Here is a 20625-nt window from a genome sequence, read left to right as displayed (position 1 = left end):
TACATTCAGCAGTACTTTAACCATATTTCAAAGACAATAGAATTATGAGATTAGATATAAAGATGTATTTACGTACCAACTTAACTGTGTCAAAAATAATTTAATATAAACTGCATTAAAAAACGCATTTAATATAAATTTAAACTATAATACATTTGAATTTAATTGCAACTAATATGCAATTAAGTGTCTGAAAACATTACATTCAGTTCACAATTAAGTATATTCTTTTAAAGTAAAGTATTAAGTACTCTTTTTAAAAGTATGCTAAAGTGTATTTCTTTTTCACTCACCTCTAACAGTTCATCTCCCACCACAATGTGTCCATTTCGGCCGGCGGCGCCGTTGGGATCGATGCCCACCACAAACACACTCATGTGTGAATGATCCCGGTTCCCTGCCAGACTCAAACCCAGACCCGTGTGACCCTTCTCCAACTCGATCATGTCCAGCTGACCCGGTAAACGACCGTACCGCTCTGTTACCTTCTCTTCTCACACACACACACACACACACACACACACACACACACACACACACAGTTAGATGCTTTTACTTGTAAATTACACTTGTAATCTGTAGCATTACTGCAGCATATCACTGCAGTCTAATAACAGATTTACAGTTCAGTACAGTGTGAATTATGGCCATAAACCCCCTGTGAAAAAGTGTGCTTAACAGTATTGAATGTGCACTTGTAGTGTACTTCAAATCTTAAAAGTATACTTTTAAAAAACTTTCTTAAAGCCACTTAAGTGACTTAAACAGCAACACTTCCATGACTGTTTCTTAACACACTTAAGTACACTTTTAAAAGTGCACTTTGTAATGTCAAATTAAAAGTTTTACTTTAAAGTACATTTTAAATCATTATGTTTTAATAATCTTTTGTCATACTTTAAAGAAGTACACTTATTTTGATGTGTTGACTAACATACTAAAGCACATGTAAAGTACTTGATTAAAATTTTAATGTGTAATTCGATATTACATTTAAATTTTATATATTTTAAAAGCACTAAATTACAACTTGACCATGACAAATGTGTAATTACAAATATTTAAATACATGACATACAAGTTTCGGTTACACTTTATTTTAAGGTGTCCTTGTTACAGTGTAATTATACATTTAAGTACTGAGTAATATTAATTAACTACATGTACTTACTATATGATTAGGGTTAGGTTTAAGGTTTGGCTTAGGGTTACTTGCATGTAATTATGCATAATTAATTGTTATTATAATAGTAAGTACATGTAAAGTGTAACAAGGACACCTTAAAATAAAGTGTTACCCAAGTTTCAATAGAAATTATATTTTAAAAAGTATATTTTAATTTATCATACATTCAGCAGTACTTTAACCATATTTCACAGACAACAGAATTAATTATGAAATTACAAACAAAGATGTACTTAAGTCCTACTTAAGTGGGTCAAAAACACTCTAAAGTTCAGCTAATTTAACTTAATATAAATCTGAACTATAATACATTCACATTTCATTGCAATTAACATGCAAATAAGAGTCCAAAAAAATTATATTAAGTTCACACTTAAGTATATTCGGTAACACTTTATTTCACGGTGTCCTTGTTACACGTTACTTGTACTTACAATAGCAATAACAATAAATTATGCATAATTACATGCAACTAACCCTAAACCATTCTAACCCTATCCATATAGTAAGTACAGGTAGTTAATAATAATACTCAGTACTTAAATGTATAGTTACACTGTTACAAAGACACTGTAAAATAAAGTGTAACCGTATTCTATAATCCTAAGTATCCTATAATGAATTTCTTTTTCACAAGGGTCTCTCTCTCTGAATCTAGTCCAGTGTGATCGGTGCCCTCTGCTGGCTGCTGTGTGTTACAGTGAATGTGAGACTCACTCCAGCTGTATCCGTACTCATCCTCCTCTTTCTCATCAGCACCGTCATTATGAAGAACAAGTCTGTCGGGAATCTCAGTCAGCGTGTCCGAATCTGTTTCCCCGACATGTGGAACGACAGGCAGCGACAGGACGGGTGCTGACAGGAAGCTTTTCCCCTCCTCTCGATTCAGCTGGCACAGTTTTAAAAATAAAACACATTAAAAAAGATATAATTTATATCCAATTAGCATGTCATCTGTCAGCATGGCATCCTCCATTAAACCCATGAAATATGAAGCATAATCAAAATTACATTTAACACATTAATCTGTTCTTCATTTCTCAGCATGAAGATCCAACAAACCAAGACATGCTGCTGCTCTTACAAATCATTCGTTAGCCTGCTAAACTTATGTTTAATGAATGAAAAAAATGTTATCAATATCGTAGTTACAGTGTAAAATTGAGAGTACTCAACATACAATAACAATATTACATTGTTACATATATAAGAGTCAAATGTTGTTCCAAATTTGGATAACTTTGTAATATGGAACTAAATTGGAGATGTTTCACAGAATGTTCATGCTGCTCTTTACATTTCGGTCTGTTCTTGATACAAAACTACATTTATGATACATTTTTTGTCATTTTTTGAGTTTAAAAGCTCCTGGTCACTGTGTGCTTTCACTGTGTGGAAAAGAGCAGCAGGAGTATTCTGTGAAATATCTCCTTTTGCTTTACACAGAATAACGAAAATCATGCAGATTTATGGGTACATGGGTAAAATAACAAATCTTTGTGTTGTGCGAATAAAAAAAAACAAGAAAGTCTGCTTTTCAATTATGTTCATATCTGCATATATCTGCGTATTTATATATATTATACCTTCCAATACTGCAAAATTGTTACAATATATATATATGTTATGTTATGTTATTTATATGCAAAACAGCAAAATTGTTTCCATAGTGCAATGCAAAAATTAATAAAAATGTAACTACTATAAATTTAAAATATTTATTTTATAAATATATTTTATTTTTATTTGTATAATTTTATATATTTTTTATTTTAGATATATTGTTACCATAGTGCAATGCAAACATTATTCTATGCATTATTATATAATTATATATAATATTATAGAAAAGGAGAAAGAGGGTTTTAGGGCCATATATATGCAAATATTATGAAATCAGATGATCCATAACTGCATATAGGTGGGAGAGGAAACACACAACTGCATATAGATGGGAAGGGAAACACACACACACACACACAAACACACACAAGACACAAACCTTAAACGGTGTAGGAGTGAAAGGATTAGTTGGACACAGACGGAGGAAATGTCTACTGTGAGTGTCAACGGCCTACAGAAAACAGAGAATAACCAGCACCAGTGAGACACAGAGAGAGAGAGAGAGCGAAGGACAGAGGGAGAGCAAGTACTTGTTCAGACTAACTACAGCAGAGCACGTCTAAAACATCATTTACAGCACAAAATCTGTTCCTGACTCAGCTGATCTACTGCTGACCTCTGACAGCCCACACACTTTCTGTCACTGATGGAATAGAATACTAGCTAACTACTTAACTGAATATGAAGTAGTGTACACTATACTGCCTGATAGTTTTGAAAAAAAAAATTATATGCAACACTGTTTCATCACACTGCATGTGTGTGGCATATTTTCATCAGATTGGAAATTAAAACGGTTATTTTTCAATTTTAATTAAATTTTAGGCATTATAAATATAAATAAAGTTGAAAAAAAAAAATAAAACATTAGATGAAAACCTTAACGTAAAATAAATAAAATAAAATAAATAAAATAATTTGAAGAACTAAAATTACTAAAACTAAAACGGAAATAAATATAAATATAAATTAAAGCTAAAAAGAAATATTGAATAAAAACAAAAACTGATAAAAATTACAAAAGCTCATAACAAAATCACAAAAACTTCAAAAAAAATCAAAATATTACTAAATACTATAATAGTATATTAATAATAATAAAATAACACTGGAATGTCATCCTATTATATGCTTACAGAAATTCACATACTATGCACAGTGTAGATAATATACACTGCAGACATTGTAACAGTAGTTGTTAGTATGTTATTCTGAACACTGAGTCTCAGACGGCACTGCTAGGGACCGTTCACACAGCGCCTGAAGCATAATGCATGCAAAAATCGTACCGGTTGGTTTAAATATGCATTGCTAATCAGATTGGCCGACTTTTACGCAACTTCTGAGAGTCTGAGTGCCCAGGGTTTTGCTAGCAAACAAAGTCTTGTTTACAATGTAGTGGACTGCTATAACGAGCACGTCTGAAGAAGACCCAGTCTCTGAATTTGACCAAGTTTCCCAGGTTCATGACCTTTTGAGGTCTGTATGAGACACTAGCGATGACTCCACCTTTTGTTTTTATTAATTATGATTCATTTTGAGGCCTTATTATTTTCCAGGCATTTGTGATTAGATACTGGATAAAATCACAGCATGGTTATCATAGTTAACAAAAAGGCCACTCCCTTAGCGTAACATACAGGAAACTGTTTTTAGCCACAAAGGCGTTTACATTCAACAGACTCACTCTGAAATGCATAACTACAGAAATCATAATACAGACACTTCCATGACTTCTCCAAGCCTGAAAATCACAATTGTAAAACTCTCTGGTATTTCCAGGCTTTCATGATTAGGAAACTCTGCCTCAAGCACAACTTCATATTCCACTTTCTTGCACAATTATGCCTGTGAAATAATCAGGACTTAAACTGACAGACTATTAGTGAACATCGTGCTTCTGAGAGGAAGTTCAAAATAAACATTTACATTATTTCCTCACCCTCCGTGATGTTCCAAGCCATACACACTTGTACAAATTAAATTTTCCCTATAAAACGTCATATAAATTATCTTAAATTTTTTAAATGCATGAATCAATCAATCAATGAAACACTTCTGTGCTTTTGCTAGATTTACAGATCCTGGAGTTCAGTAAACAAATTATAATTTTTTTTATTTTAGTTCTTATTTTGGATTTAAAGATCAATTCACAAATCAGAGTTCAGCTCACTGGAGGAAAAGATTGTCAGTCAGTTTCATTAAAATCTTTGCTAATTGATGTAATGCTGAAGTAAAATAAAACATAAAGATTAGATGTAAACTTAAAAAACTTAAAAAAAAAAAAAAAAATAAATAAAAAAATTAGTTATAAGTATTAAAAAAAATTAAAAGATCATAAAAAATTACTAAAACTTTACTATATATATATATATATACACAATTTATTTATAGGTAATTTATAGCTAATTTATAATAGCATATATACAGTAAATAATAGTAAAATAACACTTTTTATCATTGAATTGCTCTGTTTCCATTGCTCAGACAAAGCTGTCTTGGCTTCAAAAGAGTTTTTCTTATCTGAACCGTTGTTTTGAAACGTTTTGATTTTCTAACAGCTCTTTGTTGTAATGAAAAGAACTCCATTAATTCTTGAAAATATTCAGTTTCACTGAAGACAATCATACAGGTTTAGGAATGACCCGAGAGTGAGAAAACAATGACAAAAATTCATTTTTGGTGAGCTACTTAAAATCTAGAGTCATATATCTGTGATGAAGAAGCACTAGAGCGGATTCAGTGGCGTCCGTCTGCTCACCTTCTCACCGCTGCTCTTCAGATCGAAGGCTGAAATGTCTTCCACTGCATCCAGCGCAGATGTCTGCCATTATTAAAAATTCAAGAACAGTCCTCGTCAAACACAATCCCACAAAAAACACTCTACATGACTTCAACAACATCATTAAACTCTAATGTCATTGACCAGCTCTCTGTTGGTCTAGAAGATCCGAACTGAAGTCCTGCACAGTAATGAAAGTCTTTCTTTATGGCCGCGGATCCCCCCTCGGGTTTGTACTTGTTGTTCAGTGCCATTGAAACAAAGCTACTTTTAAGAGCCATCTGCAGAGAGACATCTGCTGGGAGGGAATGAGGCACGGATCATTAGCGCACATCTGGTCTGATGAAGAGAAGGACAGACCGCAGAGAGCCGGACTTTACAGGTGCCTTGATACAAGGGCTTTGGTCAGCTGAGAAATGTAACGGTCAGTTAGAAATATAGCAGAAATCAGACAGATTAAATCCTGTAGTTTTGGGATTTTTTGCAGGTTGAGATTTCAGCAAAAACAGTCGTGATGTGTGATTTCATGATTAAAACAGAGCTGTTTTGAGTCAGATCATGAAACCCATTGTGAAAAAGATTTACACTTTAGGATTAGGGCTGCACGATTATGACAAAAATCATAATTGTCGATTATAATTAATATTACTCAGTACTTAAATGTGTAATTACACTGTAACAAGGACACCTTAAAATAAAGTGTAACTTAAACACTCACAATTCATCCTCCTCCCCCTAGTGGGCGGTGTCAAGTGTCATATTACTAAATATACTACAATATTTTACCAAAACTTTTTCTAATCTTGAAAAAATTAACTAACCTCAATTTTTGTGATAGCAACTTCAAATTTGGAACATAACTTAACTAGACAAATGGCTTTGAGTTTATAGCAATTTTAGATTCCAAAATATTTTATAAAATATTTATTTTAAATAAAATAAAACATTTTAGTACAGTACATTTTCTTTACAGTAAACTTAAACTTGTATAACTTTTTTTTTACATTTAAATTTTTTGAAATGCTTCAGCAATAATCTGCTGATTGTCTTCTTTAAAAAGAGACCAACCTTAGTTAAGAGGTTGAAGCAGGACAAAAGATTAATAACACTTAATGATTTCAAATGTACTTTAAAGTAAAACTTAATTTAAAATTATTACCAAATGCACTTTTTTAAAAGCATACTTAAGTGTCTTAAGAAGCAATTGCGAAAATGTCTCTTTAAGTCACTTAAGTAGCCTTTTAGTTAATTAATATTATATAATCTGCAAGTACAGATTTGAAGTTCACTACAAGTGCATATTAAGTGCACTTCTTTTTCACAAGGGACATTTTCATTCTACAGAGCATTTTATTGGACAAAAAGTCATATATTTTCGTTGCTAGTATACACTTAAACTAAAACCCACAGAACTTTCAAAATGAAACATAACCATGGAAAACTTCGAAGAACAAGGATGAGTTTTCTAGAATGTACCACTTGATAACCATTCAACACATCAGATACACACACACACACACACACACACACATATACACAGGCGACTCCGTCTAACCTGTAGCGGTTTGTATGTAAAGCAGGATTCGGGGTAAGGATGGAGGGGTTGCTCTGAGCGCTTCAGCTGTAGTAGGGCTACAGGAGGTTTCTACAAGCACAACACAGAAGGTTAGCAAGCCAGAATCACCCTGCGCCAGTATATCAGCTTAAACACATTTCCTCCTGTGAGACGAGTCATTAAAACATCTAATATGTAAACTAGAAGTGCCATTATTTAAAAAAGAGGCCTGCGGGTAAATCAAACTAAGTGGAGGAAGTGGTTCGGGACATTAACAGCAAAACAGTTGAACTTTGGAGAGCCATAACAGGAGTGTTACTTATTTAATCGCATTTGATTGAGTTCGTAAATGTGCTTAAGTTGACTTACTGGCAAATCTTAAGGCTAAGCCGAGCTGAATGAGGGATGCTGGGAGCAGAGATAAGAGGGCCGAACAGAAATTACCTGATACTTTGGCACAGGGACGCATTTTAAAACTGTCCCGTATTTCTCTATCACAGGAGGTGAATCAAAACTCTACAGAGAGTCAGGCTGAGAGACAGACAGACAGACAGACAGACAGATGAGGTGCAGAGCGAGAGACAGATGCAAAGCGGTCCTGTCTTTCTGAGCACTAAACAGTTACAAAAGCAGTTAGTTAGTTAGTGCTGGGAGATATATTAAAGATTCACAATATAATCATGATCATGGAAGGATATTCCTATTTTATCCTATTTTCAAAAGGAATTGCAAATTGTACGATTTGCAAATGCGTTTGGATTATGTCACAATTTATGCGTCCATTTATGAAAAACGCAATTGAAAATACAATTTGCAATTCCTTTTGAAATTAGTCCAGAATATCCTTCCATACATGATGATTCTATTGACAATATCAAATTAAGTAAGACTGTGATGATTTTAATATACTTCATATTTGGTCATTAGGTTTCTCAGAGAGTATGAGTATAGCATTAAGAGAGAGTTTTAATAGTCTTTCTGATTAAAGCTTCAGTAGCCAAACCTTTGTCACAGTTTGTAAGCTTGATTCGTTTCTATTAATCTAAGCTCAATGAATCGATTCAAAACTTATTCAGTAATGTGCTTTTACTGAAGTCAATGCATGACAATTTTTTAATGTATGAAAATAATTTAGCAAAAATATAAGTAGGTAAATATCACTATTTACCACTACCCTTTTAAAAATTAAGTGCGCTTAATTGTATTGAATGTGCACTTGTAGTGTACTTCAAATTTTAAAAGTATATTAAAAAAAAACTGTACTTGCAGAGAATATATTAATGAAATAAAAGGCCACTTAAGTGACTTAAAGACACTTTCATGACTGTTTCTGAACTTACTTTAGTACACTTTTAAAAAGTGAGCTTTGTAATAATTGTTTTAATCATCTTTTGTCGTGTTTTAAAAGAAGTACATTTATTTGAATGTGTTGACTATTGAAATTGCAATTTCATCATTACAAATGTGTAATTACAAATATATTTAAATACATGAGATACAAGTTTCAATATTAAAGTATATTTTAGTTTACCATAAATGCTTGTCAGTACATTCAGCAGTACTTTAGCCATATTTCAAAGACAAAAGAAGTAATTGTGAAATTAAATATATATAAAGATGTACTTAAGTCTTACTTAAGTGGCTTAAGAACACTCTAAAGTTCAGCTAATTGCATTTAATATAAATTTAAATATAATTAATTTTCATTTTATTGCAGTATATTCTTCAAACTATATCACTTCCATAATAAGTATGCTAAAGTGCACGTCTTTTTGACAAAAGTATTGTTATATTGGTGCATTTAAATGAAACTAATTAAATACAATTCTTTGTGTTCCTTTAGCAAGAAAAAAAAAAACTGTGGAAAAATTATTTCTAACTAGATCTTCACTGTATTTTACTTCTTGCATGCAACATTTTGAATATACTTGGTAACAGCGGCTGTTCAATTAAAATGCGGTTCCTCTGATTAAAAAAAAATAAAACACTGCAGAGCAAATATATAAACACTGAGCTATAAAGCAACAAATATACTTAAAAGGCTGAAAAATGTTGAGATTGTCAACAGAATGTAAACAGTCAGTTTTAATTTAATTGATTAAAATGTACATGAACATCTAACTTTTAGATAAAATGTCACCCAGCCATTTTTGCAAACTGTGCCATGCCACTTCCAGTGTAGACAGCTTCAATGAATGTAAAAGTTCATTTTAGTGTGTCGCAACAACGCGAGCAACATTGCAACTTCCTGAATTTATAGAATTCAACATTTGGTGCAAAAATAAATATTTTGTAAATAATATTTACTGCTGTACCATGATATAAGAACTGAAATGCAACCTCATAATCACTGATTTGCAATGCTCTACATTGTGCTCCACACAAATTGCGTTTTTCACATGAAGTACACAGATGAATTGATTCACAATTGAGTCCAATGGAGTTTGACGCTAACATGTTGCTAAACTAACAATGCGATACTCCAACAAGCACTAAAATACACTGTACATGCAAATATTGGGTGAAGAAGTTACTTTTTTATAATTAAAATGACATAGACATTTGACAATTATAAGTCAATTTAAAACAAATGTAAATAAAAGTAAATTTAAAACATTAAAAAAATTTCAAAATAATAAATAAAATGTTAAATTTTTTGGATTTCATCAAGGACGTTTTTTTTTTGTCCACTGAGCTTGTATAAAGCTGGGTCAGATATCTTAAGGTATTTCCAGCATTTCTGCTGTAAGTACGACAGAGCTGCTTGTTTTCAATCTTTTCATTTTATTAACAATAACTGGAAATATGTAAATAGCAAATTAATTAACTACAATTCATTTTGTAACTCCAGATGTTTCAAGAACTGTATGTTCTTCATTAAAAACAATTTTGAGAGAAAATAAAAATATGACCTCTATTTACATCCTGATTTTGTGCTTTTTAGCATTTTAATTTAGATTAGAGTTGGATTATTGTAATGTATTAATAATAATTTATAATTGTAAATAACTTTATGTCATTCTGTTATAATACATAGCTAAGTAAGTGTGTGTGCACCTCTAAAATCCTGTCTCCTGTCTTCAGTGTGCCGTTGCGTCCCGCTGGACTGTCCTCCAGGATGTGTTTAATAAAGATGCCCCGCATCACTTCCCCGTTGCTAAGGCGACTGCCCATGCCCCGCCCACCAACAATGCTGATGCCCAGAGATTTCCCAGCTTCCCTGTGCAACTCCACTCTGAGCAAACACACGCAGAACATTCAATTAACATCCAGTAACGTCAATTTGCAACATTATGATCAATACATTTTCATGACTTTCCCACAGTTGTCTTCACTGATATGTTTCTCATCATCATGATCCCACCTTCTGACTGAACAGCATCAAACTTTGTGTGTGTGTTTTTTTTTTTCTGGCCAAAATATTTCTTAAACATATGCTAAATGTAAGTTGTAAACCATGCCAGTTAATGAAGTATATATTTTTAATTGAATATTTTTTAACAAAATATATTTTGTTTAAACCTTCAAATACCAACATATATTTAAAAATGTACTTAGGAGCAAGAAAATACATTTACAATCTTAAAACACATTTTAGGCAAATGCAAAATGTATGTGACCCTACATAGGACAATTAGGTAACACTTTATTTTAAGGTGTCCTTGTTACACACGTTACATGCACTTTATAATAACAATTAATTATGCATAATTACATGCAAGTAACCCTAAGCCAAACCCTAATCCTAACCCTAACAATATAGTAAGTACATGTAGTTAATTAATATTACTCAGTACTTAAATGTATAATTACAGTGCAACAAGGACACCTTAAAATAAAGTGTAACCGACAATTATTATAGAAGAATATTATATATAATATATATATATACAATATATATATACAATATATTTTTTGTCTGTTTCAGTATGCCAAACTGTTTATAGCATACAGCATTTTTCATCAAAAATCTGAAGACTGTAAATAGGTCATATGGTTATATGAAATGCCCAATTTTAAACTTACGGTGTTGCTAAAGGGTTCGAGTGAGAGAGCCTAAAATTGGTCAGATTGATGTTCATACCTTCCCTAATGAACGCACCAAATTTTGCTCCAATGGTTTTAAGGGCAGCCGTATGCTCCCAAAGGAACAATAATAAGAATACCAACAGAAACGGGTTTCTAATACATATCCATTCCTAATAGATACGCCCATGTTTTTCAATCACATGCAACTTATTGATCTGTCCTCACCTCCGTGGTAGATTCCAGCTGTTGGAAGCTGCTGTCTGTCGTTCACTCTCCTGTCCCTCTCCATCTTCTCTCTCTGGAAGATCTGAGGCCGTCTGACTAAACACACAAACACAAAGCTCTCATTTCATGTCCATTTTACAGCTCTACGAGTCAATGAGAGCTGACAGGATGAAGTGTGAGTGGAGTACGTACTGTTGAGTGTTGTTTTTGCCATCAGAGAGATCATCACTCTGGAGCTGCTGGCTTGCCCTGTATTCCTCTAAATATTCTGCAGGAACATACGTGATTCTGCACACACATAATCATAAGATTCATAAGCTATGATGACATTTGACTCATCAGACCTGTCATCAACACTGGTGGAATCAAACTCCAAAGGAGTCTCCCAACTTAAACTCAATCAACAGCATTTGTGACTTATTGGCCACTTGTTCTTCAGTTTTAAAAAATGCAAAAAGGAGTCAATCAACATTATGCAATAAATCCATAAAACTGACCATAACTTGCATTGAAGCACATCTTGTTTTTTTCAGCATTATGGGTAATATGTGATATATTCTGCCTATCTCTGTCCAAGGTGAAATCAAGATGAAATCAAAGCAGCCGGTGTTTTATGGGTTAGTAAATGAATGTCCCACAACAAGAAATTTTTCTGTTTCCTTTGCATTACATCCCAAAAGATTCAAACCAAAAAAGTCTGACTCAATAGCGAGCCTGATAATTTAGCTTGAATTTTCATCTTTCCGGATCAGGAGTCAAAACAGAAATAGTTTGTTTGCTTCATCAGTTGACTGTAAGTGAAGATGACAGATCTAATTGAGAAAAATCAAAACTTGTTTTGAACAATTCATGCATGCAGGCGGAGATATCAAGACATTAGGAGTCACGGCACATCGATGTGAATCAAATATTCATTATCCACACATTCAGTGAAAACGCTTCATTAATGAACGACAATCGATGGCTGGAAATCAAATCACTGACATGAGAGAGATGTTAGTCAAAGATGAACAACACAATACACACCATGTTAGGAGGAAAAGACGGCCTGTAATGTTAACGATGAACGACAGCCTCTTGAGAACACGAATGCATGTTACCAAGGAAACAACAACCTGCTCAAACGCTGCTTGATGAGGAAATGCAGCACGGTTGAGCTTGACTGGAATGTGAGTGTTAGACATTAGTCAGGTCAGACCCACTATGCAGTACAATTTAAATTTGCCTTAAAATACCACAATTAAAACTGAAGCACTCTCCTATCCCAGCTTAATTTGTTGGTTGACTTTCTCGAAAAGTGTAATCACTCTGCCAACAATCCTTATTTTTGCAATTCTGTGGTGTAGACCTCACACACTTCAGCTTTAAAGGAACACTCCACTATTTTTGAAAATAGGCTCATTTTCCAACTCCCCTAGAGTTAAACAGTTGAGTTTTACCGTTTTCGAATCCATTCAGCTGATCTCTGGGTCTGGCGGTAGCACTTTTAGCTGTAGCTTAGCATAGATCATTGAATCTGATTAGACCGTTAGCATCTCGCTCAAAAATGACCAAAGAGTTTTGATATTTTTCCTATTTAAAACTTGACTCCTCTGTAGTAAAATTAGTGGCATGTTCCTTTAAGTGAACATGGGGTGAATTTTGAATCATTCACTACTTTGGTGTGTATGAATGTTGCCTTTTTTTGCCATGTCCACTCACTTCTGAAATTTAAATTAGCAATTTAGCTAGTTCATTTTTTTATTTCTCTAGTTAAAATGTTTTGAAGAAAAAACATGTTTTCTGCAATTCATACCTTTCCCCCCCTTTTTTCACAAATTAATTCACTACAAATTACATTTCGACCTGTTTGTCTTTTGTAATATCACTTTAATTATTACAATTGCAAATTTTATTTTTTAAATTTTTAACAAATAATAAAAAAAAATTGTGGGAACACAACAGCATCAAATATTTGTTTGTTTATTTATTTATTAATTTTTTTAATTTAAACCAGCCTGTGTTTGGCTCCATTTCGTTGTCTTCTAGCTGTTTTTCACTTCAAAAACAAGAACAAACATGTCCTGTGTAAACGGTTCCTTAGGCATCATGTTAATTTCTTGCAATTGCGCAATTCATAGTAAAGTAATATTTCCAAAAGGTTATAATCTTGTAATAGAAATACACTACCGTTCAAATATTTGTTCATGTTTTTGAAAAGAGGTCTCTTCCGCTCATCAAGGCTGCATTTATTTGATCAAAAATACAATATTATTGTGAAATATTATTACTATATAACCGAATAAACAATTATACATAACTGTTACATTTCAACATTTTAAAATACATTTAAAATTGTAAAAAATATTTAAAATTTAAATACTTTAAAATATAATTTATTCCTGAATTTTCAGCATCCATAACTCCAGGCTTCAGTATATAATTAATGTTCAAAGCAACTGTGCTGCTTAATATTTCAATAGTAATGGTTTAACAATTTTAACAGAATAGAAATAAAATAGAATAATATATAAAATAATCACAAAAAGGTACTGCATAACAGAAACGAGCCAGTAATGGAGATTTAGATTCAGCGGAAGAAAGAAAGGTTTGGAATGACATGAGGGAGAGTAAATGATGCCAGAACTGTTTCCAGTCTTTGAGCTTGTGTGCGATTAGAAGAGAATGGAAGCAGATTTTTTGGAGAAAGCTCTGCAGCGACAGCTCAAAACAAACGCAAGCAGGGAGTGAGGACAGACAGTGTGATGAAGGCAGTACTCACACAGAGACGGGGCTCAGCTCTTCCCCCGCAGCACCTGTGGATCTGGAAACGTGAAGAGCAGTTTACGGACACAGACGCCGCTGGCAGCGGGAGGCAGAATAAAGTGACTTACTGCAGCTAGAACAAGCTCTCTGCTGCCAGACGGCTTCTGGATCACCGCTGGGCACTGATAAGCCTTGTTTTATGAATGTCTGTTTAACCTTTTATTGTGAATGTAAATCCTGAGTTCTGCCGAGGTTGATGGCTCTATTAAATTGGCAGCACCCTTAAAATACACCCTGACTTTACATCATCTCCATTTGAACAGATTTCTCAACAGACTCAAGCTTGAAGTACCACCAAAAAGTAACCGTTTTGACAAGCTAGATGCACCGTAACATCCAAATACTGTATGTCTGTGTGGAAAGTCTGGGGTCGGTACGATTTTTTTATGTTCTTGAAAGGAGTCTCTATTGCTCACCAAGGCTGTATGCATTTAATCAATAATATAGTAAAATTTAAAAATATTTTTTAAATTTAAAATAGCTGTTTTCTGTGTGACTATGTTGTAAAATGTAATTTATTCCTGTGATGCGCAGCTGTATTTTCAACATCATTACTCCAGTCTTCAGTGTCCCATGATCTTCAGAAATCATTCTAATATGCTGATTTGCTGCTCAAGAAACATCTCTGATTATTATCAGTGTTGAAAACAGTTGTGCTGCCCGATATTGTTGTGGAAACCGTGAAACATTTTATTTTTCAGGATTCACAGATGAATTGAAAGTTCAAAAGAACAACACTTATTTAAAACAGAAATCTTTTTGTAACATTATAAATGTCTTTACTTTCAGTTTTGATCAGTTTAATGCATCATTGATGCATAAAAGGATTAATTTCTTTAAAAAAATCTTACTGACCTCAGACTTTTGAACAGTGTAGTGGATGCAGCAAACAAACACTTATGTATATTATAATTTTTTTATGATTAATTAATAAGCACACTATGCAATTAATTCCACCAGAATTGTTAATGAATTGACAGCCCTGTATGTATATTCATTTGGTTACTTCCCTCAGCAAATATTGATAAATGTGATCTATTTAATTATTAATCAGCATATAATGTAATTTATTTGATTTTTTTAATTAAATGATTAGAAACTTTACAATAAGCCTCCATTTGTTAACATTAGTTAACTACGTTAGTTAACATGACTAACAATGAAAAACACTACTAAATAATTTCTTAATCTTAGCTTAAATTAATTTGAACAATTATTAAAACATTATTGAAATCCAAAGCTGTATCTGTTCATATTATTTAATAAACCTGAGCTTAAATAAACACTGAACAGTTGTAGTTTTATTAACTAATGTTAACAAAGATGAATAAATACTGTAACACATGTATTGCTCATTGTTAGTTTAAGCAGTAAACTAATGTTAACTAATGGGGCCTTACTGAATAGTTTTTTGAAAATGCCAAATGAAACCCTTTGTGTTTAATATAAATAATATAAAACAATAGAACACAAACCTTTCTGAGAGTGTCTATAATTATCCACCTCTCAATAATAGAGCGTCTGATTTGTGCCTGAGAAGTTGCGGCTCGTGCCTGAGCGTTGGTCAGGTTTCCCGTCGGTTCTCCGTTGATGGCCATAATCAGGTCCCCGACCCCGAGCCGGCCGTCTCTGATGATGGAGCCGCCGTGAATGATGCTGCGGATCAGCATCCCAGGCCCGTCCTTCAGTGCGCACACTGTCATGCCTGCAACACACGCCATGGGACATGATGGCTGCTGTTTTAATGCTATTTTCATGGTGAGGAACAAGTTGAAATTTGCATTTAAAAAGCTATATAAGGTTTTTAATGTTTGCTTTAGATAAAAATTCTAAAATGCATTCAAGGTTGACTCTAAAAAATGTCTTCAAAAGTGTTTGGAGAAATATAATTTCCTAAGTCATCTTAAACCAGCACAGTTTAATAAGATTTCTGTCATGACAACTCTCGGAGGGATTGGCATGGTAATGTACATGACAATGTTAATGTGTTTGGTCTTGGCGGAATAGTGCTGCGGCAGAGCAAGTACCGAGACTTGCTACTGCCAATACATCCACAACATGCTGCTGTGAGCATGTAAGAAATATTGCTGCTGCAAATATAACATACGTGAAATAACCCCCATATAGCATACATGAATCACCTCATAGCAGATCTATACAGGTGGAGCTGGGGAAGGTGGAGGGTCTCTGAAGCAAGCTGCAACTGCTACAGCAAACACTAGTCATATATTTGAATGTTGGGCAGTGTGCTCATTGGCTACCGATACAGGAGAGAACCAATCAGCTGTGCCATGTGATAATGATGTCATTAGGTCAGATTGAGTTAGACCTATTGGACTGCGCCATCTAGAGTTTCATATGTTTGAGAGATACTGACATTTCTTATTGGACATTGTGTAAATATGATCTGATCCCATCGATTATTGAAAATAAAGATTCTGTCCTTTTCAAACAAAGAAGGGTGAACTGAATTGGCCATGTATTCTACTGGAATCAGTGTTATTTTAGCATTATTTAAATATTATTAAAGTACTTATTAATATTTTGAATAGGCTTTTATTTTTTAAATTTAAATTTTTCATTTTAATTTTAGTTTTTGTAAAATTTGTATATGCTTTTGTCATTTTTATTTAGCATTTTTTTATTAAGCTTTAATTTATTTATTTCAGTTTTAGTAATTTTAGTACTCAAACTTATTTTATTTCAGTTAGATGCCAAAGTGACATTTTTAATTTTCATTTAAGTTTTTTAAGTTTAAGTTTTTCATATCAAATTTATATTATTTTATTTCAGCTTTTTTTTTCTCCAGTTAACAACAATTTTTTTTATTGGTTTTGGTAAACAAAAACACTACAGATGATTTATATCATTACATTTTAACCTATGATGCATATTTATTCCCTGATATGTGCAATATTTTTTTTACATTTATTTGATATTTAAATTATATATTTTAAATTAGATTAAATACAAAATTATATAGGTGGCATTTCAAACATTGATTACTAATATACATTCTGTTGTGCTGTGTGCATGAGAGCATGATTACAGGTAATTCATGCTAAAAAATGAAAAGTATCACTAAATATAAATAAAGTACAATGCAGACACAGACATTATAGAAGGAATTATGAACCTCTGCACATTGACTCTGTTATCTTGGTTTTCCATGAGGAGCACTTAGTAGTGGATGTTATGTCAGCGTTGTAAAAAATCATGCTAGGAACTTAAATGTACTTTAATTGCAATCTTCTAGATCAAGAATGGGAGTCTATTAACACCTGTGACAGTCAAGCCAAGTCCAGATCTAAAGCGGTGTAAAGCAGCCTCAAATGAATGCCAGATTTCCCTCAGCTGAAATTTGAATATCCTAATAGCGTATATTGGCAAAATTAGACTGCGTTCAATTGCTGCTCTGGGATACAGGCGGGCCAAACTGCTGCTGCACGATCCCACGGCCAAACCCACATCTTAATCATTAGTGAAATCAGCGGCTGGGGAAAACTTCTCATCACATCACTTGCTGCACGTATACAGCAAGAAATATTCCCTTCATATTTTCCTGTTTTAAAGTGAGGTCACATTTACCATTGCACAAAACTACAGTTGCAGAAAATATAATATTAATGACATAAAAGGCCACTTAAGTGACTTAAAAGAGAGACACTTTTATGACTGTTTCTGAACACACTTAAGTACAATGCTTAAGTATTATAATTAAGTATAATATTCAAGTTGTATTTTAAAGTGCATTTAAATTCATTATGGTTTAATATTTTTTTTAATGGAAATTACATTAAAATATATTTTAATAAATAAATGCTTGTCAGTAAATTCAGTACACTTTAACCAAGTAATTATGAAATTACTAGTGCTGTCAACTGATAAAAAATGTAACTAATTAATCGCACATTTTTCTGTAATTAAGCATGAATAATTGCATCTAACATAAAAAATTGCAATCATAAACATTTTCACATGGAATCGCAAAATTAATGTAGAAACAAGCATAAAGACGGTACATTTTTATATTTTTAATAAGTATTATAAATGAAGGCAAAAATCACAGATACCAATGCAGATACTGATGCGTCTCTTAAATTGATTATTTTTTTATAGGCCTAAACTGTTACAGAACATTAAAAAATATTATGACTTTTAATTTAAGTGAGCTTAAAGCAATCTTCACATACACCCATTATATTACGTGCTAAACAGAAAATAAAAATCACAGAGATTGATGAGTTATGTACATATAAAGACTACTTAAGTCCTACTTAAGTGGGTTCTTAAGTTCAACTAAGTGCATTTAATATAAATTTAAACTATATTTATATACATTTTCTATACTACCATATATAGTATATATATAATAGTATTATATAATAGTATTATATTTTCTAGTTTTATACGGTATATTTCTATTATATTTTCATTTAATTTCAATTAACATGCAATTAGGTGTCCAAGTACATTCAGTTCACACTTAAAGCTGCAGTGCGTAAGTTTTGCCTCTTTGTCACCATCTCTGTTTGAAACCTGCAATTGCAGTTATTTGTGAAATTATTTTCTTTACATGGGTTGTGCATCGGCACGGCTCCTCAGCGCGGATTAATCTAATGTTTTGAGCTGTATGTGTGGAAGTTTCACCGGAAAATGTCCTCTGAAAAAGTAAGTAACATGTCTGCCAGTTTTGTTCTGACCAACTGAAAAAAAAAAGTTTTACAATAAATCACGCTAACAGTGGTGATTAAATCTAACGATCACAAAGTAAGCTCAGATCACGTCAAACTGTGCAAATTATTATTATTGTTATACTTTGTTTTCAAATAGTTCATGTTAATAACATCAGCATTGCGTGACTACGTCTATTTAGTTTGTATTAGCGTTATTTGTAGATTTCAATTTCTGTAGTCTAATCTCTAATTGTCATACCATTTGAATGTTATCGAAATAAATTGTTCTTTTAACCTCAAAAAGACATTTAATGTTCCTTCAAACTCATTCTCTTTGAAATACAAATCTTTTGTAAGTACAGTGTAATCCCACGTATCTGTAATCGGATCATTCAGATGCACATTTAAAATTGGAATATAATGTGTTTCAATACCATCACGCACCGATTAAGACTATTCTAAAAATGACAAGTTTAATTATTCCAGCTACTGTAAGAAGCTCAAATGATCCACCAACTGCAGCATCCACACACGCGATAGAGCCTACTGACCGGGACTCCTTCTTTATGTATACAGACATGACGTAATGACGCAAAGCGAACGACCCGAACCACTCAAATTATAAAACATTATTACAAGCTTACCGTTGTGAAATGGGCTAAGTTAAGGAGACAGTTTTGAACACTGATTGGTTATATACTTGCTCAGTAATTAATTTTGGATAATTTTTAGCCAAACAAAGTTACGTAATGCAGCTTTAAGTATGTTCTTTTAAAGTATATTATTTCAGTAAGTACTCTTTTTAAAAGCATGCTAAAGTGTACTTCTGTTTCATGAACACACTGCCGTTCTCATACCTAGACTGGAGTTGCCCTTGACCACAGTGATGGTCCTCTCGAAGCTGCTCCCCGCTGCTGCATTTAGCTGCTGGGCCTCGTCCGCAGGTTTATCTGGAAGCAAATCCTCCTCCTGAGAGGAGAAAAGTCCAGAATCTTCATCAAAAACGACATCAAAGACTGAAGTCAAGGATACAGAGTGATGAAAGAGGTCAGCAGGATGAGGCGGGATTGTGAGGGTCGAATCGGGAAGCAGGAATGATGGGAACAGACTAGCGATACTATAGGAAATTAGCCATAATATTTGAGTGATGCTTGACTGTAAAAAACTCACCACCACAGTGTCAGAGTTGGTCTGATGACTTTCCCTGTATTTACTATTACTAAGGCATTTTGAGTGGGTTCAACAGTTTGATGCCAGCAGTAGGCATAATTGCAATTGTGGTGATACAATTTAAAATGTTATTATTATTATTACTAAAATTATTAAAATGAGAAATATTGCAATTGTATAATTTAATTGTAAAGTAAAAAACAAGTATTTAATAATAATAATAATAATAATAATAAATACACTGTGAAATAAAAATAAAGAAAATTATCATTGTTGTTATTAATATTATTACTACTATTATTATTATCATCATACATAATAATATTTGATAACAAAATGGTAAATATTGCCATTGTAATAATTTACTACAAAATTAAAGTTGAATATTTAATAATTATGATAATGATGATGATGATGTTGATTATCATTATTCCTAAAAATATTAAACAATATAAGAAACACCTTTATTGTAATATTTAACCGTAAAATAAAAAAATAAGTATTTATTAAAAATTATTATTATTAATATTTTTACAAAATTGAAAAAAAATTGCTATTGTAATATTTTACTATA

At 32.7% G+C, this 20625-nt stretch overlaps 1 pseudogene; it reads right to left on the bottom strand.

Annotated features, from left to right (window-relative positions):
- LOC107692248 (multiple PDZ domain protein-like) overlaps positions 1–20625 on the bottom strand; it is a 53364-nt pseudogene that overhangs the window by 16954 nt on the left and 15785 nt on the right.

Source organism: Sinocyclocheilus anshuiensis, unplaced genomic scaffold, assembly GCF_001515605.1.
Source record: "Sinocyclocheilus anshuiensis isolate Anshui unplaced genomic scaffold, SAMN03320099.WGS_v1.1 scaffold911, whole genome shotgun sequence".
Taxonomy (NCBI): Eukaryota; Metazoa; Chordata; class Actinopteri; order Cypriniformes; family Cyprinidae; genus Sinocyclocheilus; species Sinocyclocheilus anshuiensis.
The sequence above is the reverse complement of the archived record's forward strand: the minus strand, read 5'-3'. Positions and strand labels throughout refer to the sequence as shown.